This window comes from Calonectris borealis, unplaced genomic scaffold (genome assembly GCF_964195595.1).
Source record: "Calonectris borealis unplaced genomic scaffold, bCalBor7.hap1.2 HAP1_SCAFFOLD_96, whole genome shotgun sequence".
NCBI classification, from domain to species: Eukaryota; Metazoa; Chordata; class Aves; order Procellariiformes; family Procellariidae; genus Calonectris; species Calonectris borealis.
In genome coordinates, this window is record NW_027441487.1 from 3,509 (window position 1) to 18,690 (window position 15,182).

The window sequence follows — 15,182 nt, forward strand, 5'->3', positions numbered from 1 at the left end:
TACTGACAGGACATTCAGCCTCGTCATGCTGTTGGCTTGCCTGCGAACTGTGACGAGTCCAAAGACGGTTAGAGAATGCTGACCCCCAAAGGTGGTAAGCATACAGCATACAGGTCTGCAAACGAGGCACCTGCACGTATTGCAGGAAATGAAAATGGCACATTGTGCAAAATGATAGAGCTGGGTTTGGAATGGTTTTTTGAATTACCAGCTTTTTTTACACCATCAGAATTAAACAAAAGTAACATCTTATTCTTGCAATGTGATGAGCATGAACCGTGAAGGGTCAATATAGTCTTACGGGTGTGACTTTGTGTTGGGATGTAGGAGCCCCAACTTTGCTCTGCTGTGCTCCGCATTACCGTGTTGTGTGGAGTTGTTTCTGCTGCTTTGCTCTTCCTTGGGGTTGTCTCTGTAAGGTAATTAGATGTCCAGCACAAATGGTGCCTACTAGTGGTTGGGGCCTCTGGATGTTTCCAAACAACAGGTAATAATCACTCGGTGTAAACACTCTTTAAAATCATTCCCTGCTTTTTCTGAATGAGCATGTGCAGGATCATAAACTTCGCAGGCATTCTCAGTTCTCAGGTAAGTACTTGATTTTTGCAGTCTACAGATCAGTGCCTACTAAATTACATTTTAAATTTGGAAAATGGTTTGGAGTGCTGCGTACTAAAACTTCCCCAGGATGTTAGGTGAATAAAAATGGAGAAACAAGAGCAGAGGGAGCATATGCCCAGAAATGTAGAGGAAGTGGAGTTACGGTTCGTTATGTATGGTGGGTTCATGTTCTTGCCTGCTGCTTCCCCAGGCAGCTGCCGTTGACGACACTGAGTATTCCCAGGAGGAAATCCCTGCTGCCCGCAGTGAGCACAGTGGACGAGCCCGGGATTAGCAGGTGGTTAAATCCTGTGGCAACTGCTGTAGTGCTAGGAAAAGGAAGAGCAAAGTAGCATATAGCTAATAGGGGAAGGTGAGCAGGAGAAAAGGACTGACTTTACGCTTATAGATGGCTGTATTACGCTGGCAAATAAGCTGTAACAGTAGTTTTCAGCTTCCTATAGGAAATCACAGCCAGGGTCTGCTGCCTGACAGCCAGCCTTTTAGGCTGGTGAGTTTTTTCAGTTTTGGATTGTCTCTGGATTGAATGTTGACAAGTGGCTTTTGTTCGAAGTCTCAGAGTGCTTGCCTGCTGTCCCCATGAAACGGGTGGAGCCCACCCAGCCCTCCTGTAAGGTCCTGCACGGGCGAGCGTGCCTGAGCCGAGCCCCTGATGAACGTGAGCACCGGTCTCAGCACCAGCTGATGTGTGCAGGAGCCCCGTCTCCTGTGGCTGGGAGAGCTCACTGCCTGCTCCTGATCCTCCATCAGCTCTCCCAGCAGGCTGCACAGCCTTAGCCCGTATGTTTGAGAAAGAACAGCAAGTGCAGAAGATTAGCAGAATGGCCTTTTTATTTTCTGCTGCGAAAGCCCTGTTGTGTGGGGCCTGCAGCCCAGCGGGAGCCAGCAGCTCTGTGCCACTGTGCCTCTGGCATCCACCCAGGCGGGAGGAGGGCTGGGTCAGCATAGGCTCCTGCAGCAGAGCTTCCCATCCAGGCAGCCGTTCCGCACACCTGGCTCGACATCGGCCGCCTCGTCAGCCGGTGTCGCTCTGCTTGTCAGTCCTAGAATCATAGAATCATAGCATCATTAAGGTTGGAAAAGATCTCTAAGATCATCGAGTCCAACTGTCAACCCAACACACCATGCCCACTAAACCATGTCCCTAAGGGCCTCATCTACACGTCTTTTAAATACTTCCAGGGATGGAGACTCAACCACTTCCCTGGGCAGCCTGTCCCAAGGCCTGACCACTCTTCCAGTAAAGAAATTTCTCCTAATGTCCAATCTAAACCTCCCTTGGCGCAACTTGAGGCCATTTCCTCTTGTCCTATCACTGTTACTTGGGAGAGGAGACCACCACCCACTCGCTGCAGCTCCGTGTGCTGCCTGACCCCACAAGCGGTATTGCAGCACATCCTGTTGTCAGAAGAGCTGGAATTCCCACCAGGGTGTAGGTCAGCGTGTGCTTGGCGTCACTTCCTTGGTGAAGTGATTCCCCAGGCGAACCTGGTGACTTGAAGCTTTGCTCTGCCTTGCTAGGCTTCCCCTTTTTAACTTAATAAAGACCACTAAACCATTCCAGCCCACCTTTCCTTCTTGATAGCAGCATGCTTGGACCCACAGAGCGTTTGTTCTCCACTAGACGCAGTTGAACTCCCACAGCTCTCTCTGGTAACAGGCACCGCTGAAGAAACTGTTTTAAAAGTCTCGTGTCTTGCTGAGGTTCAGTCCAAAGTGGTTGTCCTCTTCTGTGTTGTGCTGGGTCCATCCAACTGACTTCATTTTTCTTGTTCACAAAGGCAGGTGACAGCTGCTCAGTCTGGAGTGAGACCGGTAGCTAATTCAGCGGGGTCTTGAATTTAGCATTTTCAACATGAGTTGAGTGCATTTCCCAAAGGAGTTCTGTCTTACCCCATCCTTGTTCAGCATGGGGTAAAGACGCTATGTAATGCACATTACTGCTGTCCCTGAGAGCACCTTGGCTGGTTTTGCTTTAATTGCATACTATGACACTGCAGCCTTAAAATCAGGGCTAGCAAGAACGTTCCAATCCCCAGCTGCAAGCGTTACACAAATACCAATAACTGATATAAATGAGCAGTATCAGGGCAGCGAGTCAGGTCTTTTAAATCCTCGCTTTCTCTCTCTTCGTAGGTTTTTTATTTTTCTTTTATTCAGTTTAAGACTTGAGTTACAGCTAAACCAGTTTCTCATCTGCTATGTCAGACGTGTGTTCTGTTACACGACATCTTGCGCTTGGTTCCTTCTTGCATTGTAGATGGGGGGGCAACGAAGACTACATGTGCTCTGCAGCCCTGCACAGCAGGGTAAACTGTCCGCGTGAGGCAGGACGCAGGAACAACCACAAAACCACGAACGAAATGCAAAGAGTAAATTTATTTTTGTTACCTTGCCAACCGGGGGATCCCCGAAGCAGCGCCTGGGCAGAGCCACACAAGCAGGGACACCGGCACCGCGGAGCTCAGTCCATGCTAGAGGATTGCTGAACCTGCTGTTTTCGCCTGTTTTTCAGGATTCGCGCAGGTGTAGTTTACCACTGTGCTTTGATCTTTCCCGTAGCAGGGCAGGAATCTCAAGCCTGTTCGATAGGGTGCCTCTAAGTCTATCACAGGCCTATGTTATCTAAAGACAGATGTTCTACTTGTCCAACACACAAGGCTAAAGAACAATTAGAATGATACATGTGTTTTTGTACACCCCAGCTGCAAGTCACGGGAGCGTGTTTACAATCCTCCTCACCAATCTTCCATTATTTTCCCACAGGTGCAAAAGCCCCGCTGAGCCCCAAACCAGAACTGGCGAGCCCTGAAGGGCACCGAGCTGCTCCCAGCGCTGTCACCGCCAGCGGGGCAGGCAGTGGCAGGGGGTGACCCCCCTGTCCCCTTCCCTGGGAGAAGCAGCCCTTTGGTGGGGGAGCCAGGACAGACAGGTCCCTGCAGGACTCACGGATACGGCCCCATGCAGAAAGCGGCACTGATCCCCTGGGTCAAGGACAGACCTGGGGGGTCGGTGGGGAGGACGGACACACACAACAAAAAGGGCTGCAACGCCTTTGTCTTGAACACGAGCAGCGTCCCCTCCAGCGGGGACAGGGCTCCGTGCAAAGCCCTTAAAACCCTGAAGACAATCACGCCCTTCCTCAGGTCCCACCGCACTCAGCTCCGGAGCTTGGCTTTGCCTCACTGACGCAGCAAAATAACCCCAAATAGCCCCAAATAACCCCAAATAAACAGTGCCAAGGGAGGGAGCTGCAGGCCAGGCAGGGACGCTCCTCTCCTTGTCTGGCTGCACCTTGGTCAGCTGCAAGACCAGGAAGGGAGGAAAAAATAAAATGAAAAATGCACTGCACCAGCCAGAAAGCGCCTGGAAACCTCATCCCTCTTTATTGCCCATTTCCCATCTGAGCTCCACAATGTGGGGCCAATGCAGCCAATGGCGCCTTTGGGAAGCGGCATCACCTTTCCGGGTCTGGCTTGCAGAAGGTGCAGGGTGAGGTCCCCGTCGGGGCAGTCCCCCAGCGCCGGGGGTCAGCGGGGCTGAGTCCCACCTTAGGGCAGTCCCGGTGACGCAGCTGGGGCGTGGGAGCCGCTCTTGACCCCAGGCAGGCACAGTGCTCTTCACAGCACGCACGGCGCAGCTCCCAGTGCCGCTGCTGCTCAGCGTCTCGCCTCGCATGCTGACCCACCCCGAGCGTCGTCCTGGACCCAAAACTCCTGTCCCCTGGAGCAGCTGCACCACCACCACCCGCAGCTCTTGGGGGCCACAAAGAGTTATTCTGCTCGAGAGAAGGAGGAAAACAAAAGAAAAATCCCAGACGCCGAACTTCAGGGCTGACCAAAAGTTAAAGCATATTATTAAGGGCATTGTCCAAATGCCTCTTTAAACACCGACAGGCATGGGGAATCGACCACCTCTCTAGGAGGCCTGTTCCAGGGTTTCCGCACCCCCTTGGTAAAGAAACGCTTCCTCATGTCAAGTCCGAACCTCCCTTGGCGCAGCTTTGAACCATTGCCAGGCGTCCTGTCCCCGGATCCCAGGGAGAAGAGATCAGCACCTCCCTCTCCACGTCCCCTCAGGAAGCTGCAGACGGCAACGAGGTCGCCCCTCAGCCTCCCTCTCTCCAAACGAGACAAACCCAGAGTCCTCAGCCGCTCCTCAGAGGACATGCCTTCCAGCCCTGCCACCAGCTTGTTGCCCTCCTCTGGACACATTAAAGTACCTTAACATCCTTCTTAAATGGCGGGGCCCAATTTACGGGATTGCATTCCTGTACTATGTTCCCCACCAGTAAGGGAATGCAATTAGTACAGCTATAGCTAATTGTTTCAGGATGTGCTATGTCAGCATTCATTTGCCTTACACAGCCTTTGCAGAGAGGAAAGCGTGGTCTTAAAATGCACTGGCTACCAGTTCATTTTCAAGCATAACTCAAAGCATAGGTTTGAGCTCATAAATCCCATGTTGTTTGAAAGCTTTGCTACTTAAAGGCAGGGGGCACTCATGGCCGGGCAATTGGTCTCTCGCCTCGCTCTGCCCTGCGGATCTATCAGATCCACGTTTGGGCACGTACAAGGGCCTGTCTCGTCACACTCAGCTTGCATCAAAATGTTGAGATTCTTTAACTGAATAGACATAGTTTGGCAGCTTTCTGCACTCATTGCACCAGTTTTCCAAGCTAATTACCATGTGTGTGCTAGAAGATTGTTCTTCATAGTTTCTTTTATTAATTAAAAAAAAAGAAGAAGTTCCTTTGCATCTGAATAGCGTCCTCAGTAATTTCCTCACACCGACGTTCCCAGGTGGTTTCAGGTGGGTGTATAAAAAGCAAAATCTTCAGTGCTTCTTTGCAGCTATCTTACAGGAACATAGGGACTCTTTAAAGACAGGTTACTGTCGGATGGCCACCTGGCCAGCCACCTCCTTACCCATATCAGCATTATCAGCCACAACCTTCCTCTTCACTAAATGCCTGCAGAATTCATTTACAAACTCAGCGACCTTTATTCACGCGCCTGGAAAGAAAAGCACATCCCCACAGACAGCAGTGCCATGAACTGCGTCGCACTGACCCACCAGTGTTCTGTCTCTGGTAGCTTTTTCAGTGTCTGGGCTGATTTGGCACTTTCTCCAACGAAACTTCCAAAATGGAAGCTCAGTTACTGCCAGCTGTGGTTATTTTCCTCCCTAGGAGGCAGACACCCATTCTGAAAACAACGAGGCTGACGCCACCCGCTTCAGGTTCAGAGCCCACCCACACCGCGCGTCCGTTGCGCAGCCGGCCAGTGGAGGGCTGGATCTGCTGGTCGTGACTGCGTGGAGTTGGACTCCAGCAGGCAACTGATGGGTGAAAGCCTCATTAACACATCTCTCAGGCTCCACCCTTCATGCTTTGATGTCATCAGATGAACAAAACAGTGAAGTGCACGGCCAGGTCAATTTAGATTGCAGAAAACCATCGTTCAAGACATCTAGGTTTCCTTGTCTACATCATATTCTGGATTTCGTGGCACCCATGAGCCAGAAAAGGCTGTATGCATGCTCTCAACGTCTCTGCAAAGTTCATGCAGGGGGAACTGAACCCCTTTTTTTCTCCTCTGGCATCACCACAACCAAATGAATGTGTATGGTTCAAATGTCTTTATTTACGTACTCTGAACGTACACACCATTTTTGGCACTAATGTACAAAATGACAAGAGTAGTACCTACCTTACTCTTTCAGTACTCAAAATACTAAATCCTACAGGAAAAAGAGATTTGCCAGGGTTTTAGATAAGATCTGAACATCTTCCCACCAACTGAGGTAGGCAAGTGACTCTCAGAAAGGTTAAAGTCACAAATGAGCTCTGAAAGTTTTACCCTGCGGCTGCAGTGCATTTTGTATCCCGTATAAACACGGCCAACTGCGCAGCTTGGTTTCAGTGGGAAAAGGGGATGTGATGGCCATAGCAGCACTGGACAATTTTAACAGTTTGGAAGAGTCGTCGTTTGCCTCGCTGTGCTTTGGGCACGGATCCAAATGTTCTAGGTCTGAAAATGACCAACGTGTCCATCCCACCGGTGTAACCTCCCCTCACGTGTTTTTCAAAGCCTGTGCTATTTCCATGACGGTCTATTGGCACCGTCCATCCCAGCCCGTGGCTCTGGTTACACTGTGGCTGCGGCTGCCGAACTCACCCCCCTGCGCCCCCGGGGAAGGGTTTGTGTCCAGCCAGACCAAGTCCCTGGCCCTCCCTGCTGCGTGGCCTCCTGGATGTTGGGTCTGGCACAGAGAGGGGACGGCTCGTAGGGGTGGTCTCTGGGCTGCAGGGTTGGTCTCTGCCACGGCCTGAGAGAAGAGGAACAGCACTGGGTTGTCCTTGGGAGCCGAGGGGCAGAGGACGCGTCAGGGACGCCCAGCAGCAGTGCCCAGTGCACGGCCACCAAGGGCAGGGACAGCCCCCGGGGCCTCAGGCACAGGGGCTGCCTTGCGCCCAGCACCCAAAGGCCTTCCTCCGAAGGGTGCTGGGCGAGGGCCGGCGGGCGGGGCTGTGGCGGGCGGGGCTGCACACGGGGGCCCGTCACCCCCATGTCACAGTGCCACCGCCCGGCAACGCAGCAGTCACAATGCCCCAGAGCAGGGTAAAGGGGGCATCCTGCTGTGCCCCGCTGCCAGCCTGCCCGGCTTCGCCGTCAGGACAGAGCTGGCCCGGGGGCAGCCCGAAGACGTCCGAGAGGAGGCCTTGAGAGCCGGTGGAATTCCCTGGAGGGGCTGAGGGAGGAAGGCTGGAGGCTGGACGAGGCTCCTGGAGGTTCTCCGCTGCAAGGCAGCTCCCGGCGGGGCCACGTTCAAAGCTCCTCTGATGGACGGAAATCCTCTGCAGCTGGATAGCAGCAGCAAGACCACGGGAAGGCCTTCCTGAGGAGCACTGCAGAGCTCGCCGTCCTCGTCCATCCCCCGCGGAGCCAGGGGCAGCGGCCGTAAGAAATGGGACGCAGAGATGTTGCAAGGGGTCCCAGTGCTTTGGGGCACCCACTGGTGTCCTGCCAGGCGTGGGAAGGGTTCTTGCCCGCAAGGTCGATCAGGCTGAAGGCATTTTGCCACTCTCAGAAGCCCCTGAGTTGGCTCCAGGCTGAGGGGGAACAGGGGTTGGGCATCTTCTGGGAGGCATAAGCAGCCTGTGGGACGAGGAGGCAGGTCTCGCTCGCATGCTCAGGGAAGAGCCGATCGCCAGCTTTGGGGTCAGGAAGGAATTTTCCCCCGGGGCAGATCGGCACTGGTCCCCGGGGGTTTTTTGCCTTCCTCTGCAGCATTGAGCACGACCACTTGTCAGGGCTCCTCCGGTCCCTTTTGGCTAGGTTACTGCCTGCTGCTCACGCACCACGAAGATGTCCTCTTGTGCCCTGCATCTGGGGAGGGAAAGGATAAATGAAATCATGAAATGAAAGAATGAAATGAAATGAAAGAATGAAATGAAAGAATGAAATGAAAGAATGAAATGAAAGAATGAAATTAAATGAAAGAATGAAATGAAAGAATGAAATTAAATGAAAGAATGAAATGAAATGACACTAAATTAAAGAAAGAAATGGAATGAAACTAAATTAAAGAAATGGAATGAAATGAAAGAATGAAATGAAATGAAAGAGTGACATTGAAGAATGAAATTACATGAAATAATGAAATGAAAGAATAAAATAATGAAATGAACTATGAAAGAATGCATAGAAAATGAAATGAAACGATATGAAATGCAAGAAAGAAATGAAAGAATGAAATGAAAGAATGAAATTATAAAATGAAATGAAATAAATAATGCAACGAAAGAATAAAATAAAAGACTGAAAGAATGAAATGAAGGAATGAAATGAAATTATGAAAAGAAATGAAATAATGAAATGAAATGAAAAAATGAAATAATGAAATGGAATGAAAGAATGAAAGAATAAAATGAAAGAATGAAATGAAATGAAATGAAGATGGAAATGAAATGAAAGAATAGAATGAAAGCATGAAAAAGAGAAATGAAAGAATTTATTCCTTACTTATTTCTTATTTATTTCTTGTCATTACTTCATTCTTTAATTATTTCATTCTTTCATTCTTTCATTTCATCATTTAATTTCATCACATTTCATTTCATTGTTTCAATATTTTGTTCTTTCCCCCATTTCATTATTTCATTCTTTCCCCCATTTCATTATTTCATTCATTTCATTTCATTTCATTTCATTCTTTCATTTCATACTTTTCATTCTTTCATTTAATTTAATTTAATTTCATTTCATTTCATTTCATTCTTTCCATTCCTTTAGCTTCATTTTTATTAAATTTTTTAATTTCATTTTTTCATTTCCTTTCATTTTTTAACTTAATTTCATTCTTTCATTTCATTTCATTTCACTTCACTTCATTTCATTTCATTTCTTTCACTTCATTCATGAAATGATGAAATGAAAGAATGAAGTAATGACAAGAAATAATGAAAGAAGGAAAGAATGAAAGAATGACAAGAAATAAATGAAATGAAATTAAATGAAAGAATGAAATAAAATGATGAATGAAATGATGAAATTAAATGAAATAATAAAATGAAAAAATTAAAAAATGAAATAATGAAATGAAGTAATGAAAGAATGAAAGAAAATGAAATGAAAGAATGAAATGAAATGAAATGAAACAATGAAATAAAATGAAATGAAAGAATGAAATAAAACAATGAAATGAAAGAATGAAATAAAAGAATGAAATGAAATGAAATGAAGGAATGATGAAATGAAATGAAATGAAATTAAATGAAATGATGAAATTAAATGAAGTAATAAAATGCAATGTAAAGAAGCGAAATGATATAATGAAATGTAATAATGAACTGAAAGGAAATCAAAGAATGAAATGAAATGAAAGAAAAAATGAAGGAAACGAAATGAATGAAATGAAATGAAAGAATGAAAAAATGAAAGTAAACAATGAAATAATGAAGTAATGAAATTAAATAACAAAATATCGAAAGAATGAAATGTAGGAAAGATGAAATGAAATGAAAGAATGAAATGAAATGAAATGAAATGAAATCATGAAATGACATAATGAAATGAAATAAGGAAATAATGAAACTAAAATGAAATGGTCAAATGAAATGACATGAAACTAAAATCATGAAATGAAAACTATGAGTTGAAATGAAATAATGAAATGAAAATAAATGAAAGAATGAAATGAAATTAAATGAAAGAAAGAATGAAATGAAATGAAAAAATGAAATGAAATGTTAGATGGAAATGAAATGAAATGAAAGAATGAAATTAATCGAAAGAATGATATTAAATGGAAGAATGAAAAGAAAGTATGAAATCAAACAATGAAATGAAAGAATTACTGAAAGAATGACAAGACAGAATGAAATGATGGAATGAAATGAAATCATGGATGAAATGAAATGAAATGAAATGAAATGAAATGAAATTACATGAACAAATGAAATGAATTGAATAAATTAAATGAAAGAATGAAATGAAGGAAAACTAAAATGAAATGTAAGGAAAGAATGAAATGAAAGAATGAAATAATGAAATGAAAGAAAGAAAAAAATACTGAAACAATAAAATGAAATGAAATGTAACTAAATGAAATGAGGATGGTGAAACCCCAGAACAGGTTGCCCAGAGAGGTGGTAGATGTCCCATCCCTGGAAACATTCAAGGTCAGGTTGGACGGGGCTCTGAACACACTGATCTAGTTGAAGATGTCCCTGCCCACGGCAGAGGGGTTGGACTAGATGACCTTTAAAGGCCCCTTCCAACCCAAACTGTTCTATGATTGCATCATTCTAAAGAATGGAATGAAAGGAAATGAAATAAAAGAAAGAAATGAAACTAAAAGGAAGAATGAAATGGAACGAAAGCGTAAAATTAAATGAAAGAAATGAAAGAATTTATTTCTCATTTATTTCTTATTCATTTCTTGTCTTTATTTCGTTCTTTCATTTCATCATTTCACTTCATTACATTTCGTTTCATTTCAGTATTTTGTTCCTACATTTCATTATTTCATTCTTTCTCACATTTCATTCTTTCATTCATTCAACTTCATTTAATTCTTTTATTTAATTTCAATCTTTCATTTAATTTTTCATTTAACTTCTTTCACTTCTTGCATGAAATGATTAAATGAAATAATGAAATAATGAAAGAATGACAAGAAATAATGAAATGAAATGAAATGAAATGAAATGAAATGATGAAACGAAATTAAAAGAATGAAGTGAAATCAAGTGAAAGAATGAAATGAAACAACAACATGAAATGAAAGAAGACAATGAGTTTAAATGAAAAAAAAAATTAAATTAAACAATAAGATGAAATGAATGAAATGAAATTAAGGGACAGATTGAAATGAAATGAAATGGAGGAATGAAATTAAATGAAAGATTGCAAAGAAAGTATGAAATGAATCAATGAAATGAAAGAATTGATGAAAGATTGAAATGAAAGAATGAAAGACTGAAATGAAATGAAAGACTGAAATGGAATTAAAAGAAATGAAGGAATGAAATAAAGAAATGAACGAATGGAATACTGAAAAAATTAAATGAAAGAATGGAAGAATGAAAGGAAAGTGAAATCATATGAAATGAAAAATAAAATGAAAGATTGAAATGAGTAAAAAGAAGGAAGTGAAAAGGAAACATGAAATGAAATGAAACTACATGAAATTAATGAAATGAAATGGAATGGAATGAAATGACATGAAAAATGAAATGAAAGAAAAATGAAATGTAAGGAAAGAATGAAATGAAATTAAATAAAATGAATGAATGCAATAATGAAATGAAAAAAGAATAAAATACTGAAATAATGAAATGAAATGAAATGAAAGAAAAATTAAAAGAAAGGAAATGAAATGAAAGAAATGCAAGGATAGAATGAAGTGAAAGAATGAAAGAATGAAAGAAAGGAAATGAAAGGTAATGAAAGGAAAGAATGAAATGAAAGTATGAAATGAAATTAAGTGATAGAATAAAATTAAATGAAACAATGAAATGATGCGTAAAATTAAATGAAAGAAATGAAAGAATTTATGTCTTATTTATTTCTTGTCATTCTTTCATTCTTTCATTATTTCTTGTCATTATTTCATTCTTTCATTTCATCATTTCATTTCACTTGAGTTCAAGTGTTTTATTCCGTCTTTTCATTTCACTTCATTCTTTCATTTCATTCTTTTATTTCATTTCATTTTTCTTTCATTTCATTATTTAATTTAATTTAATTTCATTCTTGCCATTCATTTAATTCTTTCATTTAATCTTTTAATTTCATTTCTTCATTTCCTTTCATTTCATTTTTAAACTTAACTTCATTATTTAATTTCATTTCATATCTTTTCATTTTTTATTCCTTCATTTCATTCCATTCTTACAATTCATTCTTTTATTCCATTCTTTCATTCCATTCTTTCATTTCATTTCATTTCATTTCATTTCATTTCATTTCATTTCATCTCATCCATGATTTCATTTCATTCCATCATTTCATTCTGTCTTGTCATTCTTTCAGTAATTCTTTCATTTCATTGTTTGATTTCATACTTTCTTTTCATTCTTCCATTTAATATCATTCTTTCAATTAATTTCATTTTTCATTTCATTTCCATCTAACATTTCATTTCATTTTTTCATTTCATTTCATTCTTTCTTTCATTTAATTTCATTTCATTCTTTCATTTATTTTCATTTCATTATTTCATTTCAACTCATGATTTTCATTTCATGATTTTAGTTTCATGTCATCATTTCATTTGACAATTTCATTTTAGTTTCATTATTTCATTATTTCATTTCATTATGTCATTTCATCATTTCATTTCATTTCATTTCATTTCATTTCATTCTTTCATTTCATTTCATCTTTCTTACATTTCATTCTTTTGATATTTTGTTATTTAATTTCATTATTTCATTACTTCATTATTTCATTGTTTACTTTCATTTTTTCATTCTTTCATTTCATTTCATTCATTTAATTTCCTTCATTTTTTCTTTCATTTCATTTCATTATTTCATTTCATTCTTTCATTTCCTTTCAGTTCATTATTACATTTTATTATATCATTTCGCTTCTTTACATTGCGTTTCATTACTTCATTTAATTTCATCATTCATTTCATTTCATCATTCCTTCGTTTCATTTCATTTTTTTATTTCATTCTTTCATTTCATTTTTTTATTTCATTCTTTCATTTCATTTTGTTTTATTTAATTGTTTAATTTCATTTCATTCTTTCATTTTTTCATTTTTTCATTTTATTATTTCATTTAATTTCATCATTTCATTCATCATTTAATTTCATTCTTTCATTTAATTTCATTTCATTTATTTCCTGTCATTCTTTCATTCTTTCCTTCTTTCATTATTTCTTGTCATTACTTCATTCTTTCATTTCATCATTTCATGAATGAAGTGAAAGTAATGAAATGAAATTAAGTGAAGTGAAATGAAATGAAATGAAAGAATGAAATTAAGTTAAAAAATGAAAGGAAATGAAAAAATGACATTAAAAAATTTAATGAAAAAATGAAGCTAAAGGAATAGAAATGAAATGAAATGAAATGAAATTAAATGAAATTAAATTAAAGTAAATTAAATTAAAGTAAATTAAATTAAATGAAAGAATGAAAAGAAAGTGAAATGAATGAATGAAATTAAATGAAAGAATGAAAGAATGAAATAATTAAAGGATGAAGTAATGACAAGAAATAAATAAGAAATAAGTAAGGAATAAATTCTTTCATTTCTCTCCTTTCATGCTTTCATTCTATTCTTTCATTTCATTTCCATCTTCATTTCATTTCATTTCATTCTTTTATTTTATTCTTTCATTCTTTCATTCCATTTAATTTTTTCATTTTTTAATTTCATTTCATTATTTCATGTATTTTCATAATTTCATTTCATTCTTTCAGTCTTTTATTTTACTCTTTCATTGCATTATTTATTTCGTTTCATTTCATAATTTCATTCTTTCATTTCATTCTTTCTTGCATTTCATATAGTTTCATTTAATTTTTTATGCATTCTTTCATTATTTCATTTCATTATTTTATTCTTTCATTTCATTATTTCATTATTTCATGTCATTTCTTTCTTCAATGTCACTCTTTCATTTCATTTCATTCTTTCATTTCATCCATTTCTTTCTTTAATTTAGTTTCATTTCATTTCATTTCATTTCATTTCATTTCATTTCATTTCATTATTTCAGTGTTTCCTTTTTTCTTTTCTTTATTTCATTATTTCTTGCACTGCATTATTTCATTCATTCGTTTCAATTCATTCTTTCTTTTAATTTGTCTCTCATTCTTTCATTTCATACTTTCTTTTCATTCTTTCATTTCATCTCAGTTCATTTAATTTCATTTCATTTATTTCATTCTTTCATTTCCTTTCATTCTTTTGTTTCATCATTTCATTTCATTCTTTCATTTCATTTTTCGTTTCAGTCTCTCATTTTTTCATTCTTTCAATATTTCATTTCATTCTTTCATTCTTTCATTCTTTCATTTTATTTCATTATTTCATTTAATTTCATTTTGTTTCATTTCCTTCTTTGATTTAATTTCTGTCGTTTAATTTCAATCGTTCATTTCAATTTTTCATTTCATTTCAACCTATCATTTCCTAGAATCATAGAATCAGAGACTAGTTTGGAATATTGGATTGGAAGCAACCTTTAAGGGTCATCTAGTCCAACCCCCCTGCCACGGGGGCAGGGACATCTTCAACTAGATCAGGGTGTTCAGAGCCCCGTCCAACCTGACCTTGAACGTTTCCAAGGATGGGGCATCTACCACCTCTCTGGGCAACCTGTTCCAGTCTCTCACCACCCTCATTGTAAAAAATTTCTTCCTTATATCTAGTCTAAATCTACCCTCTTTTAGTTTAAAACCATTCCCCCTTGTCCTCTCGCAACAGGCCCTGCTAAAATGTTTATCGCCATCTTTCTTTTAAGCCCCCTTTAAGTACTGAAAGGCATTTCATTTCATTTCATTTCATTTCATTTCATTTCATTTCATTTCATTTCATTCTTTCCATTCATGAATGAAATGAAATTAAAAGAAATAATGGAATGAAATGAAAGAATGAAATGAAATTAAATGAAGGAATGAAATGAAATTAAATTAAATGAGATGAAATTAATGAAATGAAATGAAAGAAGGAAATGAAGGAATGACATGAAATCAAATGAAAGAAGGAAATAAATTGAAATGAAATGAAATGAAATGAAATGAAATGAAATGAAATGAAATGAAACGAAATTAAAGAAAGAAATGGATGAAATGAAAGAATGAAATGAAATGAAAGAGTGGCATTGAAGAATGAAATGACATGAAATAATGAAATAATGAAATGAAAGAATAAAATAATGAAATGAAATAATGAAAGAATGCATAAAAAATGAAATGAAACGATATGAAATGCAAGAAAGAAATGAAAGAATGAAATGAAAGAATGAAATTATGAAATGAAACGAAATAAATAATGCAATGAAAGAATAAAATAAAAGACTGAAAGAATGAA